Below are 14,470 nucleotides of genomic sequence, written 5' to 3' on the forward strand. Positions count from 1 at the left end.
TCCCCAATCACATATGCCCAGCTATTACCCTCTCCCAATGTCCTTAGTGCCCTTACTCTGCTCTCTCCATCTTGGAGATTCCAGCCTAGCTGCAGCCCTGGGCTGAGCAGGTGCATGAATTCTTCACTCTCTGCCCTACTCTGTTCTCCTGAGGTCAGTAACATAGGATTACCCCCTTTCTTGAGACTACTGCCTATCTCTTACATAACATCCTATGCCTTTCCCAAACACTTCCCAAAGCAGAGACCACGCCTTTGTCCCACCCAAATGCTTTATATAGAAGTCAGGTGCTAGAGAATTACAGCAGAGGAAGTCTCCCTGACATCCCAGTAGGGGTGCAAGTTCTTCCCTGGTTGACCAACAGTTAATCATAAGGAACCTTACAGAGTTCACATGGCCCTAAGACTCTTCCTTCCAAATGAGTTGCCAGAAAATGATGGGACTATCAGGCAGAAGATTTCCCCCTCCCACACAAAAACGGAAGCAAATATTAAAAATTCAAAACTTTGATCAAAAAGTGAGAAAAACTGTTGCTCAACAACTTTCAAGTACATTTTTGCTTCAGTTTTCATGTTCCATTTTCACATCTTTTGCCAATATAGCCTATATCAGTTTCCCAAGAATAATAAGCTCAACTGGAAAAAAAGATTTTTTTTCTCAGTATAACTGCATCTATAATAGGACTTTAGTTGGCATAGCTAGGTCTGATAGAGGTGTGATTTTTTTCACACCCCTAACCAACATAGCTATCACAGTAAAACTTTTAAGCGTAGACCAGGCTTGAGTCTATTGTGAGTCATTGTGCACATTGTCAACTTGCTTTAAGAAAAAGAAATTGCATGCTATTATGCTTCCGCAACTGCTGTTGAAAACTGTGTTCCAGTATAATCAAGTTCAAATCTGGATGTCTGAGCTGGTGAAACAGCGTATATGGAGCAACACTACCAGAAAGGATGGACAGACGCCATGAGAATGAACCTTCTTTTTCCTTTCTCACACTACATTCACCACCCCAACTCTGACTAAAGGAATTTAGACCACAGTTTATCATCACTGAATTGCCCCAATGTGCAAGTAACACTTCTACCTCACATATCCTAGGTGACTATTTTGCCTTTGCTTAAATCACTGAACAAACCTTTTCATAACTACTGACTTGATCCCAGTAAGGCAATTAGAGTGATGTAATCACTTAGCAAAAAACACCTATCAAGTGAATTTACTCAGCATGAGCTTCATTCAAAACCAAAATCCAATGAAGCAATCTTCTACAGAGAACTCCACAAAATTAGTGCCACTACATTGATGCAGAGACAGAGGCCTGGTCTACATTTAAGTTCTGCCACACAACTATGTCGGTAAGGGTTATAATTTTTATCACCAAAGTTGTCAGTTAAAGCTTTACTTTAGACACAGTTGTACCAGTATAGTACATTTAATACCCATATGGCTTAATTGGCTTCACCAAGCAGGAATAGCTATAACTGATAAGCATTTTTATAATAGTACAACTACATCTATAAGGGTGGGGTTTTTTGACACTTTAAATTATGCTGGCAGAATAGATAAGGCCACAAAATTTTAAGCATAGACAAGGCCAGAAGCCCCTAACTAACAGACATACATAAAGTCTATAAAGTTATATAAATAGCATTTGGGTGCAGTCAGCGTGACACATTGTATTAGCATATGTCAACAAAGAAAATAGTGATTACAGAGCCATCTGACCAAAAACATCCAAGCATTTATCTCTAAACAAACACAGCTAATGTTTGTGGGTTATTTTTATCACCAGGTGAGTCGTTTTCATATAGTTGTCAAAGACAGTTATGCTGAGAAACACTGTTTCTCTCACCTGGAGGCACTGAAAACAAATGATGAAAACTGCTTACATGGCAATAGTGGCTTCCTTTGTTTATGTTTTAACTAACTACTTGGGGGTGGTGCTGTGCTGCGCAGAGCTACCTGCACACTCCCTGCACCAAACAGGAGCTGCCCCAGGTAAATGCTCTGCACCTCCTGCCTGCCCCAGCCCTGAGCCTCCTCCCGCACCCCCACCCTGAGCTCCCTCCTGCATCCTAACTCCCTCCCAGACCCTGCACCCCCAGACCTGAGCCCCAGGGGTAAGCCAGGGGCACATCCCCACCACAGTACAGTATATAATGCCTTTTGTCTGCCCCCCAAAAAATTCCTTGGAACCTAACCCCCAGCATTTACATTAAGTCTTATGGGAAAATTGGATTTGTTTAACATCATTTCACTTAAAGTTGCATTTTTTCAGGAACATAACTACAACATTAAGTCAGGAGTTACTGTATTACTGGTCATGATGCGAGGCAAAAGAAAGCCAGCTGTTTTTTCAGAGTCTGGGTGGAGTCTGTGGTACCATTAGTTAGAAAAGGGATGCTGGAAGACAGATAAGGCTGAGAGAGGGGGAAATCAAGCACCTGAAAAAGAAGGTCAGAAGTTTCATGAGAAAGGGAGTCTAGACCTGGAGCTAGCTGTGCTAATTTACCAGGTTTAGGCATCTGGCAGAATAGGAACTATTAGCAGTTGCCTATGTTTAGAACTAGAGATTTAGGAGACTCTGCTGTCAAGTTGTCCCTGCTGAGACCACACGAGCGGTATTAAGGCCTCGTTGCATCCACGGGCCTACTAGCAAAAAGCTTCAGCACATTTCCTCCTTCTCAGCAGCTGACCACTAAAAGCTGCAAGCAATTGTGGAAAGTGTGAGTACCCCAGAGACTATCCTTGTTTGGGGAGACCCTGTCAGTCCCTGTGGTGGTTTGGAGTGAAAGTCTTTGTGCTAGGGATAGTGTCTCATCACAGGTTAGCCGAGGTGAAGACCAAGGAGCTTGTAAAAAAAGTGATTGCCTGCTTAGTGTTGGTAGCTCTTGTTTAATAACATGCCATCACAAGAAAGTGTCTGGGGTTTTAAAACTACAGGAGAGTGCATGCTCAGGGTTTGTACAATGTAATGGTGACTGTTCTTGTGTAAGTTTAAGTTGTTTTTTTAACATAAGCGTCAGTTGTAGTGAATAGTAGATAAGTTTACTTTAATGTTTATAAGCAGTAACCATTAGCCAAAGCTTGTTGACTTATTACAGTAGGTACTCTTTTTTCTATTGCATTGTCATTGTACGTTGCTATATTACTTCGAAGTAAAGCTGATCCTGGCTCCAACTTATGTGTTTAATGATTTCCTTAGAGCAGTGGTTCTCAAACTGTGGGTCGGGACCCCAAAGTGGGTCGCATCCCCATTTTAATGAGGTCGCTAGGGCTGGCTTAGACTTGTTGGAGCGCAGGGCCAAAGCCTGAGCCTCACCGTCCGGGGCCCAAGCCCTACCGCCCAGGGCTGAAGCCTGAGGACTTTAGCCCTGGGCGGCAGGGCTAAGATTATAGGCCCCTCGCCTGGGGCTGAAGCTCTTGGGCTTGGGCCTCCAATGGGCGATGGCACTCGGGTGGGTTCTGGCTTCAGTTCCCCATCCTGGAGTCATGTTTTTGTTGTCAGAAGGGGGTTGCAGTGCAATGAAGTTTGAGAACCTCTGCCTTAGAGCAGTAAGTATTATTTGCTCTTATCTTCTAGGCCAGAGTAGTTCCTGTAAGCTACCAAGGTAATCTAACAAAGGTATGCAGTACATATCCAGGTGTAGGCACCACCAGCTGTCATTCTTCCTATGAGTAGAGAGCTGCTGCAGATGGGTGGATAGAAGATTTCCATCTATCCAACACTACCACAGGGACCTTCACAGAATCTCCATTATCCTCAAGAACATCAGGTCCCTAAACAAGTGGTGAGCCTGCTCCCAGGTGATCTGGGAGGGAAGAGAGGGTTTCAAAATCATTGATAATAAAAACTGAGAACCCCACAATCTCATTTTTACATTTATTTTTCTACCTATAATTTGCAATTTAAAACCAAATCTCCATAACTACGCTAACCCCATACAGGAGAGACCAGACAGAGTTATACATCTGCAGCCATTCTTTTAATGGAAATATAATAGCTGAATTTTTAAATGTGAGAGTAGAAAGAATTTTATCACCACCACTGAAATGCAATCACACCTGGGATAGACAGACAGCTGTTTAATAGCACAGCAAAAATATTTAATAGATAAGTATTCTTCACTTCCTGTTCTGCATCTAATGAACCACTGTGATGGGATTTAGGAAGGTTACCAAAGTTGCAGTTTAGATACTAGGGCTAACATCTCTAAACTCTTGCAGAAGTTGACAGGAAATGCTTACTGACCACAAATGGTCAGAACTATGATTTTACACCTAAACCGAAAGATAAATCACTACTACACTCTTATGAATGATGCTAAAAAACCCTTTTGTCTCTGGATATTGTCTGCTAAGTATCTGTTCTGCAGTGACTCAGTTGTACAGTATGATATATCTTCCTGCCTACGCACTGTGAAATACGAGTTATTGAAATAAAAATACAAGTTGAAATTAAATAAAACCTCAGATATAAAACCTGGCCAATTAGCTACTGCATATGGTCAAGAATTCACTTTTCAGTGATATTTTTCTTTACCTCATAGACCCCTAAGGATGAGTAAATTCATTCTAGTGCATCTAAGCAGAAGTATAGGAGCAAAATAAACAAACAAACTCCAGATCCTTTCCTTCTCTGCCTCCCCGTTACCTCCTTCCACACTCTACTCTACTCTACTCCCTTCCTTTTGGGTAAGACCCCTACCTCTTCCTAATCCACCTCAAGCCTTCTGCTAAGCACCAGCTGTCACCCCAATATCCTTGCTAGCTGACCAACAGCTTCTTGTTGCTAGATTCTTTTATTTCTGCCATCACACTGCCTATCTACATGGAGTTCCTCCAGGATCCATGCAAATTCCTCTTCATCCCCAACATTGACTGAACCAGGCCATCTTCCATAGCCTAGCTCTCACAGCTTGGTAGCTTTTTATGCTTTATTTTTAATTGGCTGGGGTGTTTTTTTTAAAGTGGCTGATATGCAAGGATGGGATGTAAGGGTTAACTATACTGTGTATCTCAGAGGCGAATGGATCAGAGCTCACCCACCAGTGTTTCTGATCAAGCAGGAGCGACACTTCTTGGGGCTCCCAGAGCTGTGATTCACTTTGTTGCCATCAGCCTCCAGCACAAGGAAGTCTTGCCTGTACTAGATGGGTGTTAGCTCCCTAACACCACCAGCATCTTAGCCACTCAAACTCTCCCCTCTGGGCTACCTCTGCCTTGAAGGTTGACAACAGATGCATCCCAGGTCTTCAAAGTGTCCCCCAGTGGGATCTCAGTTCCCTCACATTGATGTGTAACAAGAGCTACTCTGGGGACTTGAAGCCTTGAGTTCTGAGGGTCCCCAAGTGAGCCCCCCATCCAATCACCAACATGTCTGTGACAAGTGACATTGATGGTTGGGATCTTGAGAATGGGACTCCTGTGCATACTGTCCCCAGGTCCAGCCACCAAAGGAGGGTGGAAATCACTGACAGGGGAAGGAAATCCGTCTTGTTCAGATGGTGTCGACCTGGTATGTATACTGACGCAAGCCAAGACTGGAGAGGTCTGAGTTGCAGTCTTTTATGTTGCACCACATAGGTGTATGGTGCTATATGCCCCAGGAGATTTAAGCAGTTTCTTGCTGTGGTGCTGGGATGACTCCTCAGGCTCTCTCTGAGCACCCCTAGAGCTCTGAACCAGTTTTATGGGAGAAAGGCTCTGGCATGGGTTGAGTAGAGGACCACCCCGAATAATTTTATCCTTTGAACCAGGCAAAGCGTGGACTTCTGCATGTTTATCAACAACCCCAAGTCCTGGAAAGTTGACTGGACTAGCTTTACATTTGCCTTCACCCTGGCCTTGGATTGACCTCTGATTTACCCCTACCTAGATGACTGGCTGACCTGAACTCCTTGTCTCTTTAGAAAGGCTGCAGTGACTGCCATGCACTTTGTGAACACACAAGAAGCCGCTGACACGCAAATAGGAGTACTGCAAATTGGTAGTGCCTGTGGTTTACAATGAATCGTAGGAACCTTCTGTGTCCCCGAAAGATAGCAATATGGAAATACGCATCCTTCAAGTTGAGGGTGGCATACCAATTCCCTGGAATGAGAGAAGGGATAATGGAAACCAGGGAGACCATGTGGAACTTCAGTTTCTTCATGAATCTGTTGAGGTTTCACAGATCCAAGATCAGTCTGAGGTCACCATTGGCCTTTGGGATTAGGAAGTAACAAGAATAGAACTCCCAGCCCCTTCATTCTGGTGGAACATCTTCTACTGCTCCCACATTTAGGAGCAACTGCACCTCCTAGGCTACAAGTTTCTCATGAGAAGGTCTGTGCAGAGGGATGGGGAGGGAGAAGAACAACTGAACTGAAGGACGTATCCAACTTCTATCATGAGTAGCACCCAGTGATCTGAGGTAATGTGGACCCATGCATGATAGAAGTGGGAAAAACAGTCCACAAATGTAGGGGAAAATCAGATCCATATGGTGTCCCGGTACGTCGTCCCCAAGTGTCCCATCAACAGGCCTGCTTAGACCCGCTGAGTATCTCGAGGGGGGCAGGAGGAAGACAGGCACTGGTGCAGATGAGGATTGGGATGGAGGCCTCTTCCTGTAGCCTCTGTTCCTTCTCCTGCTGTACTCCTTTCTCTGCTGTGATGAATAGAAACAGGCCATTGGGTTGGGGCTTGTAGTTCTTCCCGGCAGGGGCTGGTGTATGCAGCCCCAGGGATTTAAGGCTGGCTCTAGAGTCCTTTAAGATATGCAGGTTCAAGTCTGTCTGCTCCAAGAAGAGTGACTTGCCTTCAAACGGAAGGTCCTGAAGTGTCTGCTAGACCTTACAGGGCAACCCCGAAGACTGAAGCCACAAGCTTTGCCTCATGACCACCGCGGAAGCCAGGAAATGGGCTGCAGAGTCTGCCACATCCAGAGCGACCTGGAGGGACGCTTTAGCCACTAATTTCTCCTCCTCAGCTAGGGAAAAAGCTCCCTGAATTTCACCATTGCACTCCAGGAGTTGAAATCATACCAGTCCAGGAGCACCTGATGGTTAGCAATTCTGAGCTGGAGGCCACCTGTTGAGTAGACCTTTCTACCAAAAAGGTAGAGTTTTTTTGCATCTTTAGCTTTGGGAGTTGGCCCCTGCTGACCCTGTCTCTCCCCTTTTGTTTGCCGCTGAAACAACCAGTGAACCTAGTATGGAGGGGAGGGGGGGACAAAAATTCATACCCCTTGGGAGAGACAAAGTACTACTTCTCTGTCCTCTTTGCAGGATGTTAGAATGATGCAGGAGTCTTTTATAGGCTACAGGATGGCACTGTTCAAAGGCCAGGCCATTGGCAGCATGCCCTAGCTCATGTCAGCCATAGGATATCGCTGATCCAAACAGTGTCTGATCCTGCATGAGGTATAGGACTGCTTCAGTACTGGAGTCCAAGGAGTCAGTTCTTGGCGACCAGGGTGGAGTGATACCAACTGGTGCTGGAGAACAGTGCTGGGGGAAGGAGATTGGCACTGCACCAACATGATCATCTTGCCGTTTAACAGCACCTGCCTTGGTGCCACGGTGGTCCTCGTTCCTGGTGCTGCCACTGTCATTTCCCAAATGAACAGGTATAGTGCTACTGGGAAGGATAGTAAGTTACTCGCTGCCTCAAATGCCTCCAGTATAGATGGTAGTGCCAAGGCTGTCATACCCCAATGGCTTCACTTGGCAGAGAGTCCAATGGTACTGGACTCAGTGGCACCCTTCCCAGGGCCAGAGTCAACGGGACCACACGCCCCGCTGGCGTCTCCGAGTGGCCCAGCACAAGTCGCACTCTATTGGAGTCTCTATGGTCCATCGACCTTGAGGTTGGAGAATGCCCCTGGTCAGTCTTTCTCACCATCAGTGATCGAGAGCGGTGCCGAGAGTCCCATGCTGGAATTGAATTCCTTGGCACCAGGGATGTGTGTCAGTGCCAGGAGTCCCAGGCTGCAGGTATGGAGTCCCTCCTCAATGCCAGGGAGGCAGAATGCCACTGTGCCTCCCTCAGAGATGACGAGGCGCTTCTCACAGAAATCAAAGTGCTTGGTGCCAAATCCACATGACTCAGCTCTGAAGGGGGATGGAGCACTGCCTTCAGGAGGAGGAACTTCAGTCTGGTGTCCCTGTCCTTTTTCGTTCTGGGTCTGAAGCCTCTGCAGATCCTGCAACACTCCTACACATTAGCCTCCCTCAGACACTTAAGGTCACTAACTAGCATCGGTTTATGGCACGATGCACATTGTTTGAACCCTGGGGACCGAGGCATACCTCAGTGCTGGAGAAGGACTAGCCCTGCTAAGCGGGTTATGCTGCTGGCTATATTACTAACTAACTAATTAACTAACTAAAACTCAACTCTAAAAAGGTACAAGTCCACTAAGAGAAGGTACTTGCAGGAAAAATGCAAGGATGAGCAGAAGTTCCAGCGACCGTCATGGGTTTTAAGAAGGAACTGAAGGCACCATGGGGCCCTATATACTGGCGCTATGAGGGTGCAACTCCAGGGGGCACCAAAGCTGACCCAACGGACACCACTGAGGGAAAACTTTCCAGCGGCGCTGCTTGGGGAAAGAATACACCTACACTGGAATGGACATAAGCAAGAACTCAAAGAACATAACACTTTCAATGCACTACACAACAGATTAGGTGAAGTACACCTCTACCCCGATATAACATTGTCCTCGGGAGCCAAAAAATCTTACCGTGTTATAGGTGAAACCACGTTATATTGAACTTGCTTTGAGCCGCCGGAGCACGCAGCCCTGCCCCCCTCCCCCTTCCGGAGCGCTGCTTTACCGCATTTTATCCAAATTCATGTTATATCGGGTCGCATTATATCAGGGTAGAGGTGTAGTAAAAAATACTGCATCAATATGATATAAGATTTTACTCTTATGGCTCTGTTGGGAGCCTTATTCAGTACTTTTTCCAAATAGACCACATACTGAAGGAAAAATGAAAGGCTAATTCTTCTCCCTCTGAGTATCAAAACTTATTCAGGCCCTCTCCTTTTTATAAAAGTAATTCGATCAGGGAACTGAAATGGTAGCACATGACTTGGGTAACAAACCACAGTATTTGATATTCACATTCAATATTTGGGCTAACAGCAATACAGTATTTGCAGCAGTGTGCAAAAGAATCCATAAATAGAAATATACCCTACCAAGGAGTCAAATAAATGCAAACACTGAACAAATGTATGGAAAATGTAATCTCTTTTGTGGCCAATTTGCAAACAGAGAAGGGGCTACATTTAACAAATTGTTTTACTATGGTTTATTTGCACAGCTTTAATTATATCTAGTCACTGCAATTTTCCTCAAAGGTCTGCACAGAGAAACTCTTCAGAAGAGTACTGGTTTAAATTAGTATTTTGTGAATTTAAAAATATCAAAACACACTTGAGGTAAAGTTGGAATTTTAAGATTAATACAACAACATATGCGAACAACAGCCTTTGTTGGACTTACCTTTGCATTTCTTGATTTTTGCTGCCTTTTATTCAAACTATCATGGTGTTTAATCATAATTCGGCTATTTAATAGAAAGCTGAGAGTATCATGGATGTTACCTACCCAGTGTTATAAAAATGCTCCAATTTCAATCTTTCCATTGAATAAACTTTGGCTGAACTACCCTTGAACATTATTTCACATAGAATATAATTGCCAAGTTATTCAAACACTCACACGCACAATACCACACTGTGGAGAATGTCAGCCATTACTCCTAACAAAGTCTTCACTAAAATATGTGCTGAGTAAGCAAAAGTTTTGTTTTACGTTTAAATAAAGGAACCGTGATGTGGTAGAATCAGTTAGAATCGCTGAGGTAAATAATCATAGAAGATAAATGGTTCCAAACAGTAGCTTAGGTAAGGGGCCTACTGTAAAACCCTTATATTGGACTCCCCTGATGGTGTTTATTCTATCAAGAGGACAAACAGTTCCAAGACTTCTTTGAAATCTGTTAATTATTTAGGTAACTCAATGTTTCTCCCCATTTGGCACCAATATCCTCTAAATTAAATGAATCATTACCTCATATGACATTTTCTAGTAATACTTCTACAAGGCACATCTTCAAAAGACCTCCTATCCCATCTATAGAAAAACAGAAGTCTAATTTTCTGTACCCATTTACTAGATTGTCTAGATATTTTAATAAATGGTTTGGGTTCTGCATTACTTAGAAACAGCCAGCATTCACATTTTAACTTGCAGCTGAGATCAGATGAACTCTTGAGATAACAGTGTCTACCTTGGCTCTGATCTTCCTGAGCATTTAGATGTGTACATCTGGAGGAAGGTGTTCTGGAAAGAGGACCTCAATTCTGAGACTCACACTTTCATTCCCAAGCCTGATGGGACCAGTGTTCCCTGTAAGTCTTCTCTATTTACTAAGGCTTTTTCTGACAGAACTGCATGGAGTTATGTATGCTTTCATTAATATTGTATTGCACCTAGATTTCTACATCCAGGAGCAAAGTGTCATCAGAGGAGGGCCTCAGAAAACCTAAGAACACTATAATCAAGTTCCCAGTCTAGCTCTACCACTTGTGTCTGCACTTAGATGCATGTTTACCAATGTATTTATTTTTTCAAAAACTTTGCCTATTTCAAGTTACAACAAAATCAACTACACATGCTAAAAACCACACATTGATGCTGGACAGGAGTGTAGGTCTTTTACAAATTTCCTGTCTCATGTTTTTACTTCCATAATTTCCCACCATTTTAATCCAGTGAACTGTAATAACTACCTACAGATCTGGGGTAGAGATATGGATCTTTGATTTTATATGCATGAAGGATAAACTCAGGAGTCTGACCCATTACCCATATTTACATCTGTTCCTCCTGCTCTGCACTCAGTTTATAACTTGACACATTTTGGGCCTCATTTTCAGAAAGTGCTGAGTATCAAATCACCTGAAAATAAGACCTCCGTAAAGTGCTTCACATTGGGCATCCAGAAATAGAGCTACCCAAAATCACTGGTCACTTTTGAAAAATCTTTTCCTCTTGCATTAGTCATGTTGGCTAAGTAAGGGAAAAGTTCCATCAATTTTCCAAGTAATTTTTCAGAGTTGTGCTTGCATGATTCCAATTCTTTATTGTTAATTAGATGAAGCTAGCTTTCCACTGAAATTGCTTCAGTAATGTCATCAAACTAATCTGTAAAGCCTCTTGGAAACCTTCTTTAATTGCTGTCCATGTTGTGTGAAATGTGTGTTAGGTTTTTATCAATCTTCCTTATCTCAGTGCAAATATCAACATAGTAATGGCAGGTGGACGCAAACAGAGAATCTTCCCACAGGTTCCACTGAGTGTCACTGGAAGCTGAAGTATCACACTTGCTTTTTCAACTATGAAGCTGATACGAGGCTGCAGAAAATTTTGTGAATCTCCACAGTGTGCTTTAAAACTGTATTAGGTATTACGTCTTCCTCAGTGCAGCTTAAAAAAGCATGCTGAATACTCATGTGTTAATAGTTTAGGATGATTGATTGCACCTGAGAACTTTATTTTATTTTTCTTGCCTCTGCATTCTTTGAATGGCACTTACAACAATGAACACAATATTCTGTGGTTTCTTTTCAGACACAGAATAAATAGTCTTACGTACAAACGTTTGCTTATATGGTTTGTTTGTGACCATCACTAGATTTTTTCCCATGTTTGACCAACCATTTTGCATTAATGTCACTGTGGAATTTTGCAGTTCTTCCTTTATTTTCTTCACTTGCAGTACTGAGCAAGTGGACCTGCAAGCTTAAACCTGTTTGGAGAAGTTTGTCCAAAGGGATGAATTTCAATCAGTTCTTTAAACTGCTCATTTTTGATGCATCAAAAGGTAGTGTTAACATAAAGTAAGGTGCAACTTTCTTATCAAATTCAATTATTTACCTTTCCAGTCACTTTTATAACAATCCCTGCTTGAACGTTGCCATATTTAGTGGTGAATGTTGAAGAGCTGCTGGAAGGCCTGGAACAGAGACTTGAATTTTCATTCTGGCTATACTCTGATGGCAATAGTGCTGAAAATGTCTCACTTGTAGGACCGTCACACACTGAATTTTCAGCTCTTCTACTTCCATAGACAGTTTCACTCAATGGAATCAATATTTGATCTTGAAGAATCCAAATAAAGCATTTTGCTGCACTTTATTAAATGAATTAATTTCTTCTATCTTGCTACTTAATTCTTGACAATGTTTTACCTTGTAAGATTTCTGTTTTCATTACATAACTCCATTCAATCACTTGTTTCCTATTGCTTTCCTTCAGCTTTAGGCAGATAAATTCATACACTGATGAATGGTAACAACTAAAAACCAATCATGCACTTGAAGTAGTGTAGATCAGCAGCTACTACCTAACACTATGCCTGAAATCTAAAATGAACTAGCCAGCATCTTAAAAATCCACATGATCAAATGTCCTGCTACTTTCCCGAAGTTGCTAGATTCTAACAAGCCAAGCCCCCTAACAGTTCACAAATCCATATCACCCGCCTTCAGCATCCAACAACAATAAATTCAACACACTAGACCAGTGATTCTCAACCCATGGGCCACTTGTGGCCCAGTCAGCACACAGCTGCAGCCCATGAGAGATCCTCAGGGCCATACAGGTAGTATATATATTGTGTGGATGCAGCCCACATAACTGTGGCTACTGCTTTTGCGCACTGCAGCGCTTGCAGCAACAGCAAACACACACCTGCAGCGCTGCTGCAAGCGCTGGCCCCAGTAAAGCCCCAAAGCCCAGCCAGCGCGCGAGCGCCGCGGAGCCGCCGCTCCCGCAGCACAGGGAGGCTGGACAGCGCGGGGGCGCTGGGGCGGGAGCGGGAGGCGCGGCGCGCTGACTGACTACATAGCAGCGCGCTGCCGCAGCGCAGCTGCGCGCGCGCGCTTTGAAGTTTAAGTGTAGCCATAGCCACAGAGAGCTGCATATGTGGCCCACAATGGTAAATAGGCTGAGAACCACTGCACTCTCTCCAATGAGTCTTCCCATTTCCCTGCCCATCTAGGTTCCTAACACTTTTATATCTTTCTTTATCTTTCTTATTGCTTTCTAATAGGCCTAAATGGCATAAAAAGAGCTTTGATAGTTTCACTATATTCCTTTTAACTTTTCAGAATAAAGCTGTCAGGCTCAGATTGAAATAACAGACTAACATTTCTAGTGCCAAAAAACAAACAAAAAATACTTGTAAATATATGTTCTGTTCAGGTAAATACTTCAGAGTGACACGGCAGTTCAAAGCAATTGTACACCCCAGTAGAAGGTAAAAACCAAATGTATTTATTCATTAAAATGGTCCACTGTTAGATGGAAGAACTAAAAAAATTCCATACTGACATTAATGTAAGATGTTGGCCAAACACACAAAAGTGACCCAACGTTATTAAGGGGGCACTGTTAATCTATTTATTTTATCAAAGAGAAGGTTAAGGGGTGATTTGATCACAGTCTGTAAGTACCTACATGGGGATCAGAAATCTCAGGGCTCTTCAATCTAGCAGACAAGAGTATAACAAGAACTAATGGCTAGCAGTTGAAGTTAGACAAATTCATATTAGTAATAAAAGGAGCAAAATGTTAACAGTTAGGTTAAACATTGGAACAGCTTACTGATGTTAGTAGTGGATTCCCCATTACTGGAATTTTTTTAAATCAAGATTAGATGTTTTTCTAAATAATATGTCCTAGTGCAATCACAGCTATTGGACCTGAAACAGAAAATAATTCAAGCAAGTCCTATGGCCTGTGTGTGACATTATACTCCACATTCTTTATGAAAATATGCTTGTGGTAGGAATATGACATAACTAAGGTATGCTTTATGCAAGATAACTCTTGTAACGTATCATTGGAAAGGTTATAATTTACTGAATATGATTATCCTATTTGCATGCATGTATCATTTCTGTATCTGAAATTAGGAATATTTACTATGTATCTATATTTCACCTATGTTACTTTGGGTCACATCCCCTGCTAACACTTCAGGTACAACACTGAAAAAGCCCGACAGTGCTGATGGCCCATCAGCAAGACAATGGACCGTAAAAGAACTTAGTCTTCCCGTGAACGTGTGGGTCAGCCTGTGAAGAATGGGTACAGGGGCCTTACAGAGGCATGTAACCATGTCACATGATACTGAAACCTATCTTGAATTCTGTACTTTTCCATGAGAAGCTGGGCGAGGAGAGGGGGGGAAGGGGGGAGAGGTCAAACTAGGAAACAAAGGACTCTCACCTTATGCAAATACTATTTAAGGGTGGGGAGGGAGATAATCCACGTCGTCAGTTCTCCCCTGGTGACCCACCCAAGATGACTGCTAGAAACAATTATGGGTTTGTCTACACTGGCAATTTACAGCACTACAACTTTCTCGCTCAGGAAAAAACGCCCACAAGCAAAGCA

General features: G+C 43.1%; 1 protein-coding gene and 1 long non-coding RNA gene across 28 annotated transcripts in view; one reads left to right on the forward strand and one right to left on the reverse strand.

The window, feature by feature from the left end:
* RAD51B (RAD51 paralog B) overlaps nt 1-14,470 on the reverse strand; it is a 723,435-nt gene that overhangs the window by 590,180 nt on the left and 118,785 nt on the right. The gene's annotated exons all lie outside the window — the stretch shown is intronic.
* Nucleotides 1-14,470, forward strand: part of LOC120403067 — a 32,637-nt gene that overhangs the window by 12,030 nt on the left and 6,137 nt on the right. Inside the window, exon 3 of the long non-coding RNA XR_005597455.1 lies at nt 10,317-10,416. This is a non-coding gene — a long non-coding RNA (uncharacterized LOC120403067). The remainder of the gene's footprint in view (nt 1-10,316; nt 10,417-14,470) is intronic.

Source organism: Mauremys reevesii, linkage group 4 (assembly GCF_016161935.1).
Source record: "Mauremys reevesii isolate NIE-2019 linkage group 4, ASM1616193v1, whole genome shotgun sequence".
NCBI lineage: Eukaryota > Metazoa > Chordata > Testudines > Geoemydidae > Mauremys > Mauremys reevesii.